Genomic DNA, 22,247 nt, shown 5'->3' with positions numbered 1-22,247 from the left:
CTGATCACTGAGTTTTTCATCAATAATCCTGACAGCAGTGACGGTATGACGAACGAGCCTCCCCCGAACTCACCGCAGAGTTTACTGAGCAGCCGGACCCTGAACACACCACGACAAAGGAGACGTTCAGGGTCACGTATCGATCAGTCGATCAGTCTGTTGGAGGACACTGACGACCGTCCATCAGTTTGTATCAGAACTGAGATTAAATGTTTTAATTTGAAAATATCTGATTTCTTCCTGTTCAAATATAAATGTGAAGACGTGAGAATAAGAATCAATAACTCACAGCTCAGCTGCTTTTTTCTATTTTATTTTCAGTTTGCACATAAAAAATAAAAAAACATACTTTTTTTTTACTGAATTCACAATTTCCTCAGATAAATAAATAAAATACAAACCGTGTTTCTGTCGTTCATGTTCATGTTCATGTTCATGTTCATTTAACCAGGAAATATCAAAAATCAGTCGCAGCTGCTTCAGTATAAATACAATCCTCTGCTGGATCAATAAATACACATAAGTAACGTAAATTTAAATGCTTTCAGTCCGGTGGCCCCGAGAGCTCAACAGACCTGTGTGTGTGTGTGTGTGTGTGTGTGTGTGTGTGTGTGTGTGTGTGTGTGTGTGTGTGTGAGACCCTGTACAGGAAAGAGTAAAAAACATTTAGATTTACGTCATAAAATGAACCAATTTTATTTTAGCGTTGATTTAATTTAAACCTTCTGACTCATCTGATTTGATTGAAGCTGCAGCTAACGAGTCGTTTGTCTGATTGTCCTGATTATAATATTCACCTGTAACAAGCCGACGTCAGAAGAAGGAGATTTTAAAATCAGCCGCAGTCGACCTGAATCAGCTGATACCAGGAAGAGATCTGATTAAAGCTAAACATGGATCAGAACGACGGTTTCCATAAAAGAAACGTTCTCAAACAAATAATCGATCATTAAAATAGTTTAATTTTCATGAGCTGCTGTCTGTTCCTGGTGTGTCACACTGTTTACTGTCCCCTGGAAACATCAGTAGTTTCTGTTGTTTTCTCTGAACGCTCGCGTCTTGTTTCCGTCTGCTTGTGTTCGGACTGAACCGACCGCAGCCCGACTGATACTGGATATTTGGGGCCGATGCTGATTCTGGTGTCAAAACAAAGAATATTAATATATCAGCTGATACACACAGTAATCACAGTAACATGGATATTAAACATCTGTGACAAAGATGTAACAGCAGAGAACTGAAACACGAAGCCAACGAACTATGATTTAATATTGATGATCAAACATCTGTTCCTGCATTATAATCTGTAAGAAACAAGTAGACACATATCTGACAACATGCTGCAGACCTACCTCATCAGCCACGTGACGTGTTGGTCGGGCTGTAGCACTGACCGCTCAGGGCCACCGTACTTCATCCTGACCTCGTGCGCTCTCTGACACATGTTCAGGTTCTGAGCTGCAGCTTCATCTGAAGCGTTTCTGTTCGGTGCAGCAGCGTCTGAGTGTGACATTGATGTGAAGGTGGATTTTAATGAGGAGCGTTTGAATTGTGCCTGGTGACAGCCCAGCGGGGTGGGTGGAGTGATGGGGGAGGGTGGAGGGGCCACCTGCACCTCCACCTGCACCTGCACCTCCAGCCTCCGTCTGCCCTGAAGGTTATAGTCCTGAGCTGATCTGAGGTCAGCCATCACACCTTCTCCTCCTCTTCTTCTTCATGTGCTTTACTCACCAGGTGAAAAGGAGACGTTGTGGTTTCAGCAGCAGTTAGCGGTTAGCGGTTAGCAGTTAGCGTTGGAGCTAACTGTGACTGAACTCAAATAAAACAGCTGATGACAAAAAACTAATCGAACCATAAACAGGATCCAAACACACGCCTCCATCAGCAGCACCGACAAGCTCTCCTCCGACTCCGTGTCCTGCAGACACGCACGCTCATACACACGCACGCGCACGCACGCACACTATGAAGGTATATCAATGTCAAAACAACCAGAGAGATGCGCAGCAACGGGTGTGTGCACGCATGAGAATTTTGTTATGCGTGCGTGCGTGCGTTGTTACGTGCAGACTGTATTTCACGCGTAACAAGAAGCTGCGTGCGTACGAAGCAGCGTGCGCACGTCTGTCTGTCACTGTTTGACAAATGTTGTCACGCGTTCACACACGCGTGCGGTCGCAGTTTCTGATGTGCGACCGGAAGTTGATCTGCACCGTGCGCAGCACACCGCGTACGTGAACGCCTCGCGTGGTTGTTCTGTGTTCCATGTTCATCCAGTAGATGGAGCCATCGATCCAATACGAGATACAGACACACAGGCTTTTACATGACATGATTCATTTGTTCCATGAAGACAGAGAAAGAGTTCTGTTGCTGTTTCTTTACTTTGTTTCTCACATAAGACACAAAATCAATGACAAACATTTGTAAGTTAACCACGCCCCCCGCAGGTGATCAGTTCATTGAGAACTGCTGGGACCGCTGGAGAGGTGCGTTAGGTTTGTGCACCTGAACAGCTGCAACACACTCCCAGGACTTTTGTTGGGAGGGGCGGGGGAAGCACGCACTTTTATCAATGATCCACCGTCCTGGTCCCACTGAGGACTCGAGCAGCAGCGTTTTTTATACATACGTATATATATATATATATATATATATATATATATATGCAAAAAAAACACTTCTCCTCCTTCTCATTCTTCTTTTATAATTCTGGCAGCAGTGTCTGGCTCACTGCTGCCTCCCCTGGTTGACGACACTTCAATAAAATGAAAAGTCCAACTACGCGAGGCGTTCACGTACGCGGTGTGTTGCGCACGGTGCAGATCAACTTCCGGTCGCACATCAGAAACTGCGACCGCACGCGTGTGTGAACACGTGACAACATTTGTCAAACAGTGACAGACAGACGTGCGCACGCTGCTTCGTACGCACGCAGCATCTTGTTACGCGTGACATAGTTTGCGCACGTCATTTCCGCCTACATGTGAGCGTGTGACAAAAATGTTCAATTATCTTCATGCGTGCGTGCGTGCGTTCGCATAAAAACGCATGAATGTTACGCGTAGTCACTACGCGTCGTGTGATTACCGGCGTGCAGCAGTCATACGCGTGAACGTGCGTGTGAACGGGGGACCATTATAAGTCAATGGGGAAACTACATTACACGTTAGGCGCTGCTCGCTGCGCAGGCGTCAAAGCACGCGCACGTGACACGTTCAGTTGATAGGTGCGCACGCATTATGACACGATTCTACCGCCATACGCACACACACGCGCACACACACACACACACACACACACACACACACACACTTGTCTGAACGCAGTAAAATGTCAGTGTTTTTGTTTTAATGATTAAAGGTCAAAGGTTAAGCTGTTCGCTGTCATCAGACCCGGCTCCTGGTTCTGCTGCAGCTTCAGTCTGTCGGTTCTGTTGAAGCAGGTTTTTTTGCGCTGGTCGTCGACGAAGCTGAAATTATTTTCATTGTCTTCTCTGTGTGACCACATGTCCTCCGCTCAGCGACCAGGATCTGTGACTGTTCAACTAAAGCCAGAGTGTGAGCTCACGTGAGTGTGAGCTCAGGTGAGTGTGAGCTCAGGTGTGTGTGAGCTCAGGTGAGTGTGAGCTCAGGTGTGTGTGAGCTCAGGTGTGTGTGAGCTCAGGTGTGTGTGAGCTCAGGTGAGTGTGAGCTCTGGTGTGTGTGAGCTCAGGTGTGTGTGAGCTCAGGTGAGTGTGAGCTCAGGTGTGTGTCACACAGACCTGGTGGATCACAGCAGGAGTCTGTAGATCCGTTAGAGTCCAGATCGCGGCTGCTCCTCCTCAGAACTGAACCACTGACACAGTGATGATGATGATTGAGGGCTTCATCCTTTAAATGACTTTGTGCCTGTGAGAGTTACTGAAGTTAAAAACCAGAGGTTTATTTTAGATACCTGGACCTCCAGTTTCCTCCAGCAGGTCCACTCGTACTCATAATAACTCGGTGTACTGACCCGAGTGATGTCAGAGGCCAAAACGCTGCGGACGAGCTCCATTCCTGAGTCTTCATCAGTGGTTGTGTGTTTCTGTGCAGCCGACGCGTCTCCGTCCTCTTCAACAACAGAAGAACTGTCCAGCTCTCTGACATCATCGGTGCTTCCTGTCACAGCGCGGTGACTCTGACACCAGCGTGAAGTTCACTGTGAACCGCGGACGCTAACCTGTAGCCTCGTGTGATTAGCTCTGCAGCTAACAGACGTTAGCAACAGGAGCTTAGATCAACGATCCGTCTTCATGGAGTTTCTTCTTCTGTGTTTAATTCATTTGAGTTTATTTTGACCTCAGTGTTCATCAGGAGGTCGAGTCACACAAACAGAAGTACGGGAACTCACGAGGGCCAAAATGTCCAGCAAATCCAGCCAGTGTTGAGTCCTCATGATGTGATGGACTGAGCCTCAGGAGTTATTACAGCCAACAAGCTGCCAGACGGCGACTGCAGCTCCAGTCACATCACCGGAGACATTTACAGACGTGTGTCTGTGGAGACCAGAACTGGGTCAGATCAGCTACGTTTGTGGCCATGGCGACTAAAACAGGCGGGCTCTTCACTGTGTAAGCTTCTGAGAGGAAACAGAACCAGAAATGATCCAACAGACGTACGTTTATAAAAGAAGAAGCCTGTACGACCACCCAGCTAACAACGGTACCATCGTCCATCTTGTGTCACTGTGAACCTCAGTGGACCCTTCAGATCCACCAGAGGACCGGTTACTGAGCCTCACTGGTTCTGTGTGGTTGTGTCCACTTCCTGTCCTCTGGTTCTGTTTTTAGCTCCGGTCTGTTCTGAGTGTGTACTGTGAGCTGTGAGCCCAAACTCTCTAATGTTGCTGTTATTTATTATGAATGACTGAATTCCTGCTCGGAGACGACTCATGAATCATTGAGCGCCGACCAATCAGAGCGCAGCCACAATGCTCTTTATTCTGTTCGACACGTCATCAGAGCCGCAGCCGGACCTGGTCTGGTCCTCCCCCCCAGCCCGCACATGTACTGTGCTGTGTGTGCTGTGTGTACTGTGTGTACTGTACTGAGTGTACTGTACTGTGTGTACTGTGTGTACTGTACTGTGTGTACTGAGTGTACTGTGTGTGCTGTACTGTGTGTACTGAGTGTACTGTGTGTGCTGTACTGTGTGTACTGTGTGTACTGTGTGTGCTGTGTGTACTGTACTGTGTGTACTGAGTGTACTGTGTGTGCTGTACTGTGTGTACTGTGTGTGCTGTGTGTACTGTACTGTGTGTACTGAGTGTACTGTGTGTGCTGTACTGTGTGTACTGTGTGTGCTGTGTGTACTGTACTGTGTGTACTGAGTGTACTGTGTGTGCTGTACTGTGTGTACTGAGTGTACTGTGTGTGCTGTACTGTGTGTACTGTGTGTACTGTGTGTGCTGTGTGTACTGTACTGTGTGTACTGAGTGTACTGTGTGTGCTGTACTGTGTGTACTGTGTGTGCTGTGTGTACTGTACTGTGTGTACTGAGTGTACTGTGTGTGCTGTACTGTGTGTACTGTGTGTACTGAGTGTACTGCGTGTACTGTACTGTGTGTACTGAGTGTACTGCGTGTACTGTACTGTGTGTACTGTGTGTACTGCGTGTACTGTACTGTGTGTACTGAGTGTACTGTGTGTGCTGTACTGTGTACTGTGTGTACTGAGTGTACTGCGTGTACTGTACTGTGTGTACTGTGTGTACTGTGTGTACTGTGTGTACTGAGTCTACTGTACTGTGTGTACTGTGTGTACTGAGTGTACTGTACTGTGTGTACTGTGTGTACTGAGTGTACTGAGTGTACTGTACTGCGTGTACTGTGTATTTGAATGTATCAGGATGTTGAGTTTTACACTTCAGGTGTTACACTTCGTTCAGATCTGGATATTTAATCCTATATTTTCCCCTGTGCCGGATCAATGACCTGTGATCAGTTCAGTCTCTCCTGATCAATACTGTCTGAAGTCAGAGCAGCTCCAGCTGATTCTCACATCGTCCTGGTGATTTTCTTGCTCTTCTCGTCTCAGACTGACGATCAGTGACACAAATCTGTGAACACTGAGGATCAATAATGTATAATCAATAATGGTGTTGTGCCTCAGTCTCCCACATATTGAGATCAATTACAGCTAATAAATAAAACATGTTGGGAAATATTTAGAATACGTGAAAATAGTTTCTGATGTTTGTTTTTCTGTTAAATCCTGAAAAATTCAACAGAAGTTTGGTTCAGATTTATTTATTCAGGAAGTCTTTTACACACACACACACACACACACACACACACACACACACAGGAGAACATGTTGTAAGAGACTGCCCAACCAGAACCAGAACCAGAACCAGCTCTCTCAGGACACATCTGCACTGAATTAATCTCCAAACCAGTTTCCTGCTTTTTCTATCGGCCGTCTGATCCGTGATGATGTTTCAGTACCGTCCTCTGGATCTCAGACCTGGAGAACCTCTGCGCAGGTTTGGTTCGGTCACATCGGGTCTGTGAGGACTGAAGCCAGCAGCCAGCTGCTGTTTTACCAGAGTCAGCGCCACTGAAACACGCGGGCTGGTTCTGAATTTAAATCTGACCTACTTTTCTTCATCAGGAAGTGTGAATCTGTTTTTCCTTATGAGAGGAGGAGGAGGAGGAGGGGGAGGGAGGAGGAGGAGGGAGGAGGAAGAGGAGGAGGGAGAGGAGGAGGAGGGGGAGGGAGGAGGAGGAGGGGGAGGGGGAGGAGGAGGAGGAGGGAGGAGGAGGAGGAGGAGGAGGAGGAGGAGGAGGAGGAGGAGGGGACAGGACGGAGGGGAAGCACCAGGATGAAGCTTCTCAACCAAAAAGACTTTTCTTTTTTCTTTGGCTCGTCTCCGTCGCTGCCCTCGTCTGTCAGCCTCTCCTCCCCCTCCTCCTCCTCCCCCTCCTCCTCCTCCCTCCTTCTCTCCTCCCTCCTCCCTCCTCCTCCTCCTCCCCCTCCCCCTCCTCCTCCTCCCTCCCCCTCCTCCTCCTCCCCCTCCTTCTCTCCCCCTCCTCCTCCTCCCTCCTCCCTCCTCCTCCTCTCCCTCCCCCTCCTTCTCCTCCCTCCCCCTCCTCCTCCTCCTCCTCCTCCTCCTCTCCCTCCTCCTCTTCCTCCTCCCTCCTCCTCCTCCCTTCTCCTCCTCCCCCTCCCCCTCCTCCTCCTCCTCCTCCTCGTCTCCTTTCATTCATTCACAATCCTGACAGAAACTAAATCTGCCTTTTCTCTCCCGCTCTTCTTCCACCTGCGCCGCAGCTCCTGCGCTGCAGCTCCTGCTGGCTGCGGCGGCGTTGTCGCTCGGCGCTGCAGCTCCAGAGTTAATGGGATTATGCAGATGGCAGCGCTCTTAAAGCCATTTGAAGTGTTTAATGGAGATTATGGAAATGGTCGAGCAGCTCAGACCTTCGCTCGCTCAATGAAAAGACGACACAATGACAAGAAAGGAGCCGAGGAGCAGCTGCTGAGACGGGCCGGCCCGGGGAAGTCGAGGTGAAGGGTCGGCCCGGTGATTGACAGCTCGATGCCTGGCTCTGAGGCACTACAGCAGGGCGGCGGCAGAGAGACGACGGTTCACACAAACTCTCAACATTCACTGCTGATCCTCCAACCAACAGGCTCTAAACCTGATCAATCAGAGATCACACGGTTAATTAAACTGATCAATCAGCAGCTTCATTAACTTATTGATCAGTTTACAGATGAACATCGTTACAGAGGACGACCTGTTGTTGTTGTTGTTGTTGTTGTTGTCTGTGATCACACTGTCTGTTTAACTGATCCAACCACTGAACCAGTCACAACAGCACCAGACTCCCTTAACACATGTGTCAGTTTAGTGAGTTGTTGAGTTGGAGACACTTTATAAACTGTGTGAAACTGTGTGTGTGTGTGTGTGTGTGTGTGTGTGTGTGTGTGTGTGTGTGTGTGTGTGTGTGTGTTGTATAAGTGTCTTTGTGTGTGTGAATTACTTTAATTATGAAAACAGTATAAATTTAACACGACGGTCAGGACAGAAACAGCCTGACAAGTCAGATGGGTCAGAGTTCAGGGTTTGTCTGTTGTTGATGCAGCAGAAACGAGACGAACATGAAGCTGAACAATTTTACAAATGTTGTTTAATTTCAACTCGTACTGTCCCAGTAACTGTCCATGATGTCAAGCCAAAGCTCATCACGGGTAAAATAGAAAATAAAAAAGGAGGTCTCTGATCTCTGAGTGTTCGTCAGCTGCAGATCAGCAGCTCTTTCCTGCAGCGTTCATCCGGCTCGTGTCGCTCGTGCGCTGAGGAAGAAACCACAAAGAGCAACGTTTGCTGTCGGAAGTGTCACGTTGAGAAAACGTAACTGATCCTGGAGAATCGACTCATGACTCCGCTTCAACTGTACGAGAGTCTGACGAGGGCCGATCAGAACGTCGCTTGAATTTTGGTCCGATTCTGAAGGCGAGTTGTGTCAGAAACACTGAGATCCTTCAGTTTCTCCAGCTGTGGGTTCACCGATCGTCACAATCAGAAACAGAACCCATGAACACAGACTGAAGAGACACGCGGGTCTGATTATTACTACATTATTATTATGAGAATAATGTGACCCAGCTGATGCTCTCTGGTCAGCAGCTCGTTAACTTGTCTTCATGTTGTTCTCTGTAAACTAAACAGTCATACACGTGAGTGCGTACAGTCTGCCGACGCTGCACAAACACAGTGCTTTAAAATGCTGCTGACCTCGTTTCAACAAAGTCTGACTGAGGAGAAACCATCTGAACCAAACGAGACGTCACGACTCGTTAAAACTGACATTTTTCAAGTGTACTTCTGAACAGACACGACGTTGTGTTTCTTCAATCTTTGAGGAATTTATTCCTGAACGTCCAATAAAACCTGACAGAGTTTGAGTTTGTTTTCATCTTCATTTTTCTTCTCTTGATCTTTTAGTTTTGAAGATGTTTTAGTTGAGACTCACAGGAGGAAAGTGTCCAGAGGGACAACGTCTGGATCAGATCGTCTCTGTTTGTCTTCTCCCTGTAAACCGACTGGGCGGCCGAGCAGAGATTTAAACTCTGTGATTATTCATTTGTTTTCTCTGTGTTCCTGTCGGCTGCAGATGTTTCTCTCACATTACTCGCTCATAAAAAATGCAGCGTGTTGATAATAAAACCTAATATTTCTCTGAGCTGCGAGGGTAAACATGGCGGCAGAAGAAAGGAGGCCCGCCGTCTGTGTTCACGCTCTGATTACTGCCACGTCTTAACGAGGTTTACATGATGGAGGCTGAGCGGGCAGCACCACACCGGGTCACCACGCCTCACACACACACACACACACACACACACACACACACACACACACACACACACACAGACCTGTCTGTGGGACTTTAAAGGAGCAGACTGCAGTTTTTTCTTTGTTAATATTGATTCCATGTCTTCGGTTTCAGATCTGGTGAATCTCTGACCCTCGTCACAGTTTTCGATAAGTAGAGTCTGAATCTGACGTGTCTCTGTACGCTGCAGCGGTCGTGTTGTTTTTGGAGCTGATCGACCTGATCAGTCGTTTTGGTTTGATGAAGTGTTGGGGCAGGAGGGGGGTGGACTGTGGTCCTGGATTTCTTTGTGAAGGACTTGGGTCAGATTTTTAACGACAGGTTAACAGCAGTGACTTCACGCATGTCTCAGCGCCTCGTCTCAGAGCGCCTGTCCTCCCCGCTGACAGAGCGCTTCAGCAGCTAACGCTAGTTTAGAGTCCGCTAACATCAACCAACGGTCGTCCTCCTGCACGACACAGAGACGCTCTCAGTTACTGTACGGTGAAGTGTTCAAGACTTTCACTGCCATGTTGATGCTTATCAGGTTGTTTATGTTGTAATGCTAATTATTTTGTGACATGACGGTTTCACACCGTCTCATGTCCAGTCCGGTCCGGTGCAGTCGAGTCCGGTCCGGTGAGAACAGATCATTTATTGAGAATTATTACATTTCTGTTTTAACTGCTGCAGCTTTTTTGGTCTTTATGACACGAACCAGGACCGACTGCTTGAATGAACTGAGACACGGAAAATAAAACACGTTATATGAATCGTAACACAAGTTGGACTTTACAAAGTCAGAACTGTATTTTCACGCCTCCACTCCGCTGACGTCCTCGGCTGCAGATGTTTCAGGTCTTCTGTCTCGTCTGTCTCGTGACATCTCAGAAACACTTTAAAGGAATTTCTTCAGATTTGGTACAAATGTCCCCGATGACTTGAGGATGAACTGACCAGAATGATGACTAGAGGTCAGAGGTCAAGAATTTATACGAACATTACGATAAAATTTCATCCTAATAGGACCAAATAATGAAGTCCTGACAGTTGATATGCAAAAGGTCAGAGGTCAAATTCACTGTGATGTCATAATATTCTAGGCAAACAGAGCTAACTGAGCTAATCTGCTGCTTGATCTGATTCAGTTTTTCAGAATATATATTTAGTTGTTGTTTCTTCTTTATTATCAGATGTTTGGTGGACTTTATATTTACATACTGAATTAATTTACATGATTCGAACTGTGACGTCACTGAACTCAGAAGAAACAAGGAGACGAGGAGACGAGGAGACGAGGAAGGAAGGAGATGAGGAGAGGAGAGGTGCGTGGCCCCCAGTTACTGAGATCCTTGCTCTCTGATTGGCTGATGGTGTGGGAGCTTTGGGATTGGTTGACAATTCAGGGAGCTCTGTGATTGGCTCATGGTCTGCAGACAGTCTCACAGCAGCCAGTAATGATTGATGGAGTGTGTGTGTGTGTGTGTGTGTGTGTGTGTGTGTGTGTGTGTGTGTGTGTGTTACATGATCTTCATGGTGTTCAACATCGTTCTTTTTATTTTTGTCTCTTTTTTAAATGGTCTCCTCGTTTCCTTTCCTCCTCTCCTTCGTGTCTCCTTCATGTCTCCTTCGTGTCTCCTTCATGTCTCCTTCGTGTCTCCTTCGTGTCTCCTTCATGTCTCCTTCGTGTCTCCTTCATGTCTCCTTCATGTCTCCTTCGTGTCTCCTTCGTGTCTTTACTGCTTCCTCTCCATGTTTCCTTGTTTCAGACTTCATGTCTGAGTTTTCAGTCACAGACTTTAGATCCTGTTTAGTTGATTAATTATTAAGTGTCAGAGGAGTAACGAGGAACGTTCTGGTGTTTCTCAGTTCTTTGGTGAAATGTGACTTTAAGTCCAGATCCGTCCCGTCGTTTCGCTTTCTGTCGCTGCTCTGCTCCCAGCAGCCTTTGCGGCCCTGTGGGACGTGTCTACTTCCTGGACACACACGATCATGAGGAAAGCAGCTGTCCTCCCTCTCTTCCTCCCTCCTTCCTTCTGTCCTTCCCTCACCCTCACCTCCACCAGCTCATGGCTCCTTGGAGGATGTTGCCACGGTGACTTACTCCCTGGCTGCCGTGGCGATGAGCTGTCAGTAGCTCAGGAAACGAGGTGAAGACAGTTCAGGGTCTGTCCTGCATCTGTCTGTCTGTCTCTCTCTCTCTCTCTCTCTCTCTCCTGTCTGCCTGCTCAGAGCCCTGAGGCATGCTGGGAGCTGTAGTTCTCCCTCAGCAGCGTAATGAGCTTGTTAACCTGCAGGACGTTGAGTCAGCAGAGGGATGATGGGAGTTATCAGTCAGGTGTCTTTGTTCAGAGCGTAGCTGCCGCTGTGAGCAGAGAGCAGCGTGTTTCTGTCCAACTCTTCAATCCTCATCATGTTACTGACCTCCTGCAGCGCCACCAACGGGTCATCTTTACGTAACCAATAACTCTGGTAGTAAATAGTATTTTGTGCTTCAGGAACAAAACTGCATCTTCTCAGAAAACCAAAAAAACAGTCGTGTTTGTTTTGCTCCACGGTACATTTGGTCCTCATTGGTCCGTCCTCAGGTTTGATGATCTGCAGTCTGAGAAATGTTTCCGTCTCTGACCTCTGACTCCTCCAGCTGTTGTTCACTTTTAGAGGCTCTGCAGCAGTAAAAAGGTGTTTACTGGTGTTGTGTTGGTTCTGGTCGTCCTTCACATTGTTCTTCACATCACATCTGTTGGACCAATCAGCTGACAGGAACATGGATGTAGACGTGTGAAGCTCAGTGTGACGGATGATGAATACAAACACAAACACAATGACAAAGAGTCCACGACTGGAATTAAGGATTATCTTCATAGTAGAATAATCTGTTGGATGTTTTCTGGATTAATCGATCAGCTGTTTGGTGATCAGTGTTTCGTCCTCAAACGTCTCACAGATCTTCAGTTCACTGACACAGAGGAGGAGAGCTGACATCACAGGAGAGAGAAATGAAATGACTCAAGCTGATTAATCGATTATCAGAACAGTTGGAGATTAATCAGACGGTTGATAATTCCGTCTGATTATCATTAGAACAGTCTCACCTCATTAACGGTTCCTGATCGATACTTTTGAACAGATCACGTCGCCCTCCAGGAGCTCTGTGAGGAGTCGGCTCAACCAGCGTGCTGCGTGATGATTGGCTCACTGACGCTGATCAGGTTCACTGCTTAGGTTTTAGAAATTTGGTATCAGATGATGAAACGATACCGGACAGTACCGCGGAAATCTGGTCGGTGCCATAAAAGTATCACAGTTTGACATGGAGCCCTGCTGAGTGGATGAACCAGTGCAGCTCTGTCACAGCGCACTGGACTCGCAGCGCACTGGACTCGCAGCGCACTGGACTCGCAGCGCACTGGACTCGCAGCGCACTGGACTCGCAGCGCACTGGACTCACAGCTGTCTGTATGTTCATCAGAGACATTTTGACAAACAAGACAAAAATCTGAGTCGTAGCAGTTTGTCCACTGTTGCAGAGAATAAACTCAACCGGGTCTGAAGAGGCTCAAAGAACCGTAGTAACATGTTGGTGTGAGTCCGACTGTAAACACCGACTTAAAGCTGAGGCGGTTCTGGAGCTTAAATTGAGCCAAACCCGGCAGCCGCATTTGGGCCGGAGCGAGCATTTTATCTGAGAGCACAGCCGACACTCGACTGAGCACAGCCGCGATCAACCCGACTCAACCCGAGTCACAGCAGCAGTCAGTTGTTTTGGACCAAGTGAAGGCAGAACTGACTTAATGTTAATAATCTGAACCATTTAATTAGATTATTCTGAAACACTTCTGACAGTAAATCAACCTTTAATCTCAGCGTCGTGTTGAAACCTCAGAACATGATCCGGTCTCTCAGCTGCAGTCGGAGCGGTTCTGTCTCCATCGTCCAGCTGCATGTTTTATCATTTTTCATGAATACTAAAGGAGCTCCTGTGATCCACATGAATATCAAACAAACACTTTCTGCTTCCTGTTTCTGTCCCGCTCTTCTTCTTCTCCTCTCAGCTGATTACTGCAGCAGGAGGCGGCCTGATGCTGCTCCTCTACCCATGATGCCCCTGGAGAGACGTTTACCGTCACAGTGGTCGTCGTGGGGGAGGAGCAGCTGAAGGACGACAGCCTGGATCTCTTCATCGTCCTCTCTGGGACCGTTTCCTCTACTTTCTCTGCATGTGATTTATGTGAATGAACACAAACAAAGCTCGTGCTGATGAATCTAAACGAGCTCCATCATCGCGTCGCCTCAGTGACGAGCTGTCGGACTGAAAACAGCTGCTGGTCGTGTCGAGTGTGTTTAAAGGTTCATCAGACACTCGACGATCCGATTATCAAACTCAGACAGGATTCTGTCAGTCAGGAGCGTTTGTGATTGATGTGATTGATTGATTGACTGATTGGTCAATGCATCTCATCAGATAACGAAGTCTTGCATTGCAGAGACCTCCGAGTTGATTTACTGAACCCTGGTCACCAAACAGGCTCAGGCAGATAAACAAGAGGGCGAGTTTATTCACACAGGAATCAGGTGGTTCTGAACAGTCTCACATCATCCAACATCTGTGGTGAAGAACCCAAAGTGGTTCTGACTGTGTGTTGAGCAGAAGCTCAGGAGCATCACATCAGACTGAAATCCTCCACAGCAGCAGCTGTTTGCTCAACAGTTCACTGTAGAGTTTCAAACTACACAGCGACTCACAACTTCTCCACTGATCAGCATGAAAATGATCAAAAGGTCCAGATGTTCTGTTCACACTGAAATAATGTCAAAGAACTGTGAGAACTTTTAGTCACAGAGCTCAAAGTGATTTCTTTAAATCTGCTGTTGGTCAAAACTCAGAAACTCAGAGACCAGCAGCAGATCAAACCCGACGCTTTGATGATTATGACTGAAATTATTAATTATCAAAATATTTGGTGATTAATTTTCTATTGATTGACTTAACGACTGATTGTTGCATCTCGAACTCCACAAATACCAACATACTAACAACATACTCACAACATACTAACAACATACATACTAAGGACATACTAACATACTAACGACATACTCACAACATACTAACAACATACATACTAAGGACATACTAACATACTAACGACATACTAACGACATACTCACAACATACTAACAACATACATACTAAGGACATACTAACATACTAACACCATACTTACGACATACTAACGACATACTAACGACATACTAACGATATACTAATACCATACTAACGACATACTCACAACATACTAACAACATACTTACATACTAAGGACATACTATTCAACATACTTACGACATACTAACGACATACTAACGATATACTGATACCATACTTACATATTAACGACATACTAACAACATACTTACATATTAACGACATACTAACGACATACTAACAACATACTAACACCATACTTATATATTAACGACACACTAAAGACATACTAACGACATACTAACACCATACTTACATACTAACGACATACTCACAACACACTCACAACATACTCACAACATACTAACAACATACTAACAACATACTTACATACTAAGGACATACTAACGACATACTAACGACATATTAAAGGAATAGTTCACTCTAGAACGAAATTCAGTCATTATCGACTCACCCTCATGCTGATGAGAAGTCCGGTGTAGTCCGGGATAGATACACACCGGTGTTTACTTCCTGCTGTGAGCGACCGAGCGACACACAAACACAAGAGGGATCTGCTGCACTGGTGATTTGAAGCTTTGACACTCGCAGCAGGAAGTAAACACCGGTGTGTATCTATCGCGAGTCTCGTTCATCTTGTCCGGCGCAGCTTCCGTAGTGCAAACGCTGTGAGGGAGACTCGGTGCCTCCAGGCAGATGCAGCATAGCGACTGTTGAGGCTGTAAAAATGTACTAAATGACGTCGTTTGGAGTAAACTCTGGATGTCGCCACTTCAGGACACTTGGATTGCAGCGGACGAGCAGTATGGAGGAATATTACAAAGTGTTTGTGTAGTTTTATGGACCTTTTCCTCTCGGACACCATCTACGCTCGTTATATGGATTATTGCTGCAGGAGGGAACCCTGCGGGTCTCCAGCTGCACTTTGAGGAATAAGAAACTACACCGGACTTCTCATCAGCAGGAGGGGGAGTCCATGATGACTGAATTTTGTTTTAGAGTGAACTATTCCTTTAACACCATTCTAACAGCATATGGAGGGTGTTGATGTTTACACCGCTAACACAGGAGCTTTGGCTAGCTGGTTAGCATGCTAACATCAGGAGACAACATGAAGTCCAAACTTTTATTTCTTCACGTTCTGTTGATGATTTGATTTAATTCTTGTAAATTAAATCTTACATATTGCAGCTTTAAAGCTGGTTTGAGTTTGATCTGTCAGGAGCACCTGGACAGTGACAGTGTGATCTAACACCAGTGGTCTGCTGTGTGAGAGGTGTTGGTCTGTGGTTGGTGTTGCTTCTGTGGTTGGTGTTGCTTCTGTGGTTGGTGTTGGTCTGTGGTTGATGCTGGTCTGTGGTTGGTGTTGGTCTGTGGTTGATGCTGGTCTGTGGTTGATGCTGGTCTGTGGTTGGTGTTGGTCTGTGGTTGGTGCTGGTCTGTGGTTGGTGTTGGTCTGTGGTTGGTGTTGCTTCTGTGGTTGATGCTGGTCTGTGGTTGATGCTGGCCTGTGGTTGATGCTGGTCTGTGGTTGATGCTGGTCTGTGGTTGGTGTTGGTCTGTGGTTGATGCTGGTCTGTGGTTGATGCTGGTCTGTGGTTGGTGCTGGTCTGTGGTTGATGCTGGTCTGTGGTTGGTGCTGGTCTGTGGTTGGTGTTGGTCTGTGGTTGATGCTGGTCTGTGGTTGGTGCTGGTCTGTGGTTGGTGTTGGTCTGTGGTTGATGCTGGTCTGTGCTTGGTGTTGGTCTGTGGTTGATGCTGGTCTGTGGTTGGTGTTGGTCTGTGGTTGGTGCTGGTCTGTGGTTGGTGCTGGTCCGTGGTTGGTGCTGGTCTGTGGTTGATGCTGGCCTGTGGTTGGTGTTGGTCTGTGGTTGGTGCTGGTCTGTGGTTGGTGCTGGTGCTGGTCTGGTTCTGCTCAGCATGCTGTCAGAGGCTGTCTCTTATGTCTGTCCTGTGTGTAAACATGTAAACGTGTGGTGTGGACCTGTAGAGTCGTCACTCGATCCGTCTCTGATGCTTTGGGTTAGGGTTCTGTCTGATTCTGACTCGTTTGATTCTAACGTGTTCATACAACTTTATTATCCGACATGCAGCTCCCATCATGCCTCACCTCAGGATGGCGTGGGCGGAGTCATGTGGTCAGGTCAGAGAAAATCACTTCAGTCTTCAATGAATACATAAACAGGCCCCCCGTCTGCCCGCGCTCTCTCTGTCCTCCCATGATGCCTTGCAGCGGCCCATTCACTGTGTTTAAATGGGAGCGGCGCCTGCAGAGCCCATTTTCCCTCCAAAACCGACCCCAGACTGTGTGCCTCTGCCCCCCCACTGCATGCTGGGAACACACCTCCATCTTGTCATTCATCAGCCGTCCTCATCCTGCTCACAAGAAGACTCCTCCTTGTCCTCCTCCTCCTCATCCTCCTTGTCCTCCTCCTCCTCATCGTCTTCCTCCTCCTCCTCCTCCTCCTCCTCGTCCTCCTTGTCCTCCTCCTCCTCATCGTCTTCCTCCTCGTCCTCCTTGTCCTCCTCCTCCTCCTCCTCCTCGTCCTCCTTGTCCTACTCCTCCTCCTCCTCCTCGTCCTCCTTGTCCTCCTCCTCCTCCTCGTCCTCCTTGTCCTCCTCCTCCTCATCCTCCTTGTCCTCCTCCTCCTCATCGTCTTCCTCCTCCTCCTCCTCCTCGTCCTCCTTGTCCTCCTCCTCCTCCTCCTCCTCATCCTCCTTGTCCTCCTCCTCCTCCTCCTCGCTGCAGAGGAGATTCACAGATCAGTTTGTTTCTGTGTTTTTGTCTCATAAACTGAAGTCACAATTGTGTGTGTGTGTGTGTGTGTGTGTGTGTGTGTGTGTGTGTAAGGTCAGTGTGTGTGTGTGTGTGTGTGTGTGTGTGTGTGTGTGTGTGTGAAGTCAGTGTGTGTGTGTGTGTGTGTGAAGTCAGTGTGTGTCTGTGTGTGTGTCTGTGTGTGTGTGTGTGTGTGTGTGTGTGTGTGTAAGGTCAGTGTGTGTGTGTGTCTGTGTGTGTGTGTGTGTGTCTGTGTGTGTGTGTGTGTGTGTGTGTGTGTGTGAAGTCAGTGTGTGTGTGTGTGTGTGTGTGTGTGTGTGTGTGTGTGTGTGTGTGAAGTCAGTGTGTGTGTGTGTGTGTGTGTCTGTGTGTGTGTGTGTGTGTGTGTGTAAGGTCAGTGTGTGTGTGTGTGTGTCTCCACAGTGACACTAATTTGCTGTGAGTCCCCCAAGAGGCCCCGCCCCCCACACACTGTCCACAGGTGTCCTCAGGTGTCCACAGGTGTCCTCAGGTGTCCTCAGGTGTCCACAGGTGTACATTACTGTACACAGGATCGTTACTGCCCCTCGTTAGGATTCAAAATAACTTTATTCAGCTGCAGCTGTCAAAACACAGACAGGCACATGGTCCCAAACAGTACTCTATGTGTACTATGTACTCTGTGTGTACTGTGTACTGTGTATTGTGTACACTGTGTACTGTGTACTGTGTATTGTGTACACTGTGTACTGTGTACTGTGTGAGCCCTCTGTATGTCCTTGGTGTCGTGTCCTCGTCCGTCCTCTTCTCGCTCTGAACACGAGTCTCGTCTTCATTAATTCTGTCCCAGGCCCCCCCCTCCCTGCGCTCTGATTGGCTGCTGGGGGCCCGCTGTGGTAAGACGCCACATTTATACGAGCTGGTTTCTGACAAACAGGCAGCAGCGGGGCCGCTAATGAACTCCGAGGAGATTAGAGAGCTCCGAGGCTTTCTGACAACAGGAAGTCCCACTCTGAACCAAAACCAACAACCTTCCCACAATGCACTGAGGCTGAGGAGGGACAAATGGCGGCCGGTGTGCACGTGTAAATATTTCTTGACAAATATAAAAGTGATGAATGTGTAGAATAAGAGTTCGCACATCTTCTTTTCCTCCTCTGATTATCAGGAACCCTCAGCCCTTCAAAATAAAAGTCAGCTGTTACCGTCTGAGTGTTTTCCCGTCTCTGCCGCTCGTCCTGACGCTTCCTCTCTGTTCGGACTCGTCCGGACTCGTTCTCAGTGAAGGAAGAGTGTTCTGGACAGAAGACGTCACTTTGGACTCTTTTTCAGAATTTTTTTGTGCATTTATAGACGACGTGATTAATCATTAAAATAATCAGAAGATTAATTGATAATGAAAATAATCTGAGTATCAGAAACAGCTTCAGGTTCTGGACTCGGGACCATGTGTCGCTCTGTGAAGACTCAACAGTAGCAGAACTTTGTTTTGTCTCATTGTGTTTCATTGATCTTCATCTTAACGTTTGTAAAACTGAAAAGACTTGTGAAGCGTTCTTCTCTCTGAGGTCCGGTCCAGTTGGTTCTCCAGGTGATTCTGGGATCCTCTTTTTCTTTACGTTAACTGATCCCACTGATGGTGTGTGTGTGTGTGTGTGTGTGTGTGTGTGTGTGTGTGTGTGTGTGTGTGTGTGTCAGTTTTAAACCTCGTTCTGCTTCACTCGCTCATGTTTCCTTTTTTCTTTATTTGAAACTGAAGCTGCTCACATTACACACACACACACACACACTAACACATTACACACACACACACACACATTACACACACACACACACACACATTACACATACACACACACACACACACATTACACACACACACACGCACAGTAATCCCTGCTGGTCTGGTTTTTGTTCCTCCTCTGACAGTTTTCTGAAGGTGCAGCGGTCTCTCTGTCTCAGTCTGTCTCTGTCTCTGTCTCTCTGTCTCTGTCTCTCTGTCTCAGTCTGTCTCTGTCTCTCTGTCTCTGTCTCTGTCTCAGTCTGTCTCTGTCTCTGTCTCTCTGTCTCTGTCTCAGTCTGTCTCTGTCTCAGTCTGTCTCTCTCTCTCTCTGTCTCTCTGTCTCTGTCTCTCTGTCTCAGTCTGTCTCTGTCTCAGTCTGTCTCTCTCTGTCTCTATTTCAATTTTTTCAATTTAAATAGCTTTATTGGCATGACAAGGCAGTGCTTATATTGCCAAAGCATATAACAATGAAATAATATGAATGATAATAATAATAATAATAAATAAACAGATGAAGTGCCAGACAATGGCAGAACATAAACAATAACAATAAAATATAAACAACTTAACAATTGAGACATTTATCGATCACCAAGCCACAAGAGACACGGTGGCACACACACACACACACACACACACACACACACACACACACAAAAGAAAATCATTGTGATCACGACATATTTACAATATTTCCAGCAGCAGAGTTTGGAGCGGTGGTTTGCTGCTCTGTGGTGTCTCTGTGGTCGTCCCTCAGTCTGTGGCAGGAGGACACATACTCAGCTGCTCGTCTGCAGCACTTTGGTTTCTCACCTAAAACATATTTTAATGTGTCTACGTCTGGAAGTGTCTCAAATTCCTCACAGTGGTTTTTAAATCTGGGGAAGAAATTTTGTCTAATCTGTTGATATTTGTCACAGCGGAGTAGGAAATGTTGCTCAGTCTCTACTTCTCCCTGTGAGCAGAGCGAGCAGAGTCTGTCCTCCCTTGGAGTCCAGGTCCGTCTGTGTCGGCCGGTTTCCAGAGCCAGACTGTGTCCGCTCAGTCTGTATCTGCTCAGAGTCTGTCTGAGGCTGTGCTCAGGTACGGTGCTCAGGTGTTCTGCCACTGTGTACGACCTGTTTAAGGCTGAATAACAATCCATTTTGCTCTGGTTCTCTGTGGTGTCTTTCCAGTAGGTGCTGTATTTCTCTTTCTGTCCTTCTATGATTTGGTCGGGCCGGATGGTTTGGGGTCTGTCCTGAGGGTCTGGTGTTGAGGTCGGGGAGCTGAGAGTCAGGGCGAGCTGACTGAGGGGGCTTTTCTCCAAGTTTGTCTCTTGGGATTTTAGTGCTTTGTAGTGGAAACTCTGGGGGTCACTTGATTTTAGGTGGTTGTAGAATTTGATTCTCTGTCTCTGTCTCTGTCTTTGTTTGTGTGTGTGTGTGTGTGTGTGTGTGTGTGTGTGTGTGTGTGTGTGTGTGTGTGTGTGTGTGTGTGTGTGTGTGTGTGTTGGACTGAGAGGTCGTCAAACGAGACGATCAGAAACTGAATCTGAATCATCGGAGACGTTTCCAAACACAACTTTTAAAATGTCCTGAAGCAGCTGGAGACAAATCTTGGATCTTTATCAGTCCATTAATCTTTCTTCACTTCAGTGGATTAAATATTCACATTTTGACTTCTGGACTGTTGAACAGAACCAGGACTCTCTGAGGTCACTACAGGAAACATTTCTCATTATTTTATTAACATAATCTGGAGATTAATCTTTGAATAAAATCATTTTCAGTTGCAGTCTGATTGAAGTTAGACGGAGGACAGTTTTCGAGGAATCATCTGGTTTTGTTTCTCTGGAGCTTCGGCTGTGCCCTGCAGGAAGCAGTGCATTATGGGTTGACTGGGCCGTGGATTCTGGCTGAGCGATGAGTTCTTACTTCAAACCTTTCACCTCTGAGAGGAAATGAGCCGCCCCAGCTGATGAGTTTCAGTCTGCAGACTGACCACAGCAGAAGAAGAAATCAAATCAGACACAAGTAATCAGATTACAGCTGACGTGTTGTTACTTTTAAGCAACACTAGGTAGTTTGGACTCATTACTACCACCAGCTGGTTGAGAAGCGCAATTATCTGTTACCAGTGTCGTAAACACTGTCGCTGTGTGAGCGTCCCTGGGGAAAATGAATACACGTGAATCTGTTGACGGAGCCGGCGAATCACGAAATCGTCTGAAAAAACCTCAACCGAGTGCCGACAACAAGCTCGATTCAGAGAGAGCAGCTGGTAGTTTGTTAGCATATAGGCTGCACAGCACATTAGCATGCTAGAGTTATTCTCACACTGAGTTGGTTGTAGTGACTGCACCGACTAAGTAACTTCCAAAACACGACGCTTGGGCGTGAATGTGTTTAGTAACGTCTGAAAATATTACTACGTTTTCGGGATTTACTGAATACAATCGCAAGTTGACGTTGTGTTTGGTGTAATAACTACAACCAACTCGTACGACACCAGTAGCTAAGTAGCATGCTAACGTTACCTCCCGATCACACTGTTCAACAATTACGTTGATTCTCTCCATGAACTAAGGAATCTGCAACTTTACGAGACAAGACGTTCACAGTGTTTTAGTCAGTTAGTCATCGTCTACAGTCACTACATGAAAACGTGCAAGCTATCAAACGGACAGCATTAGCTTATCTCCCGGCTTTATTACATTATAAACTGTGGACAAATGGAGCCCCAATGAAAAATCCAAGTAGCTGCTGGCTAAATCCACCAACGAATAAACGTGAGACGTATGCCGCTAAGCCGGTCGCACCAGACGTCTTTACGTCAGATCGGTTCTGACCCGCTCTGAGAAGTTACACAGTGCGGTGTCTGCGGGCGCGACCCCCCTCAGGCGGCCGAGACGTCACGATTCATCCTATTAACCGTTTTTCTACCACTTAACTGAGTTTAGAAACATTATTTTAAGGTCAAAAAACTACCTAGTGTTGCTTTAAAGAAAAGCAAACTGACGGAAGGAACAATTAATCAATTTATTAAAATCACAAATCTAAACCACTGCAGATTATTGATAAAGATCAAATATCTGTCACGTCATGCTGTTGATAATTAATGAAACACGGTGCTGCGGCAGAAATGTGAAAAGTATGAAA

The 22,247-nt window shown here is 46.9% G+C and overlaps 1 protein-coding gene and 1 long non-coding RNA gene across 2 annotated transcripts in view; one reads left to right on the top strand and one right to left on the bottom strand.

Moving 5' to 3' along the window:
• efna2b (ephrin-A2b) overlaps window positions 1–22,247 on the top strand; it is an 84,385-nt gene that overhangs the window by 21,678 nt on the left and 40,460 nt on the right. The gene's annotated exons all lie outside the window — the stretch shown is intronic.
• On the bottom strand, window positions 945–1,562 carry LOC311258631. The gene is made up of 2 exons (XR_014622762.1): window positions 1,353–1,562; window positions 945–1,136 (listed from the first exon to the last, which is right to left on the bottom strand). It is a non-coding gene; the product is annotated as an uncharacterized lncRNA (long non-coding RNA).

The sequence above is a fragment of the Pagrus pagrus genome (assembly GCF_965226575.1).
Source record: "Pagrus pagrus genome assembly, chromosome: 6".
Lineage (NCBI taxonomy): Eukaryota > Metazoa > Chordata > Actinopteri > Spariformes > Sparidae > Pagrus > Pagrus pagrus.
This window is presented reverse-complemented; position numbering and strand designations above follow the sequence as displayed.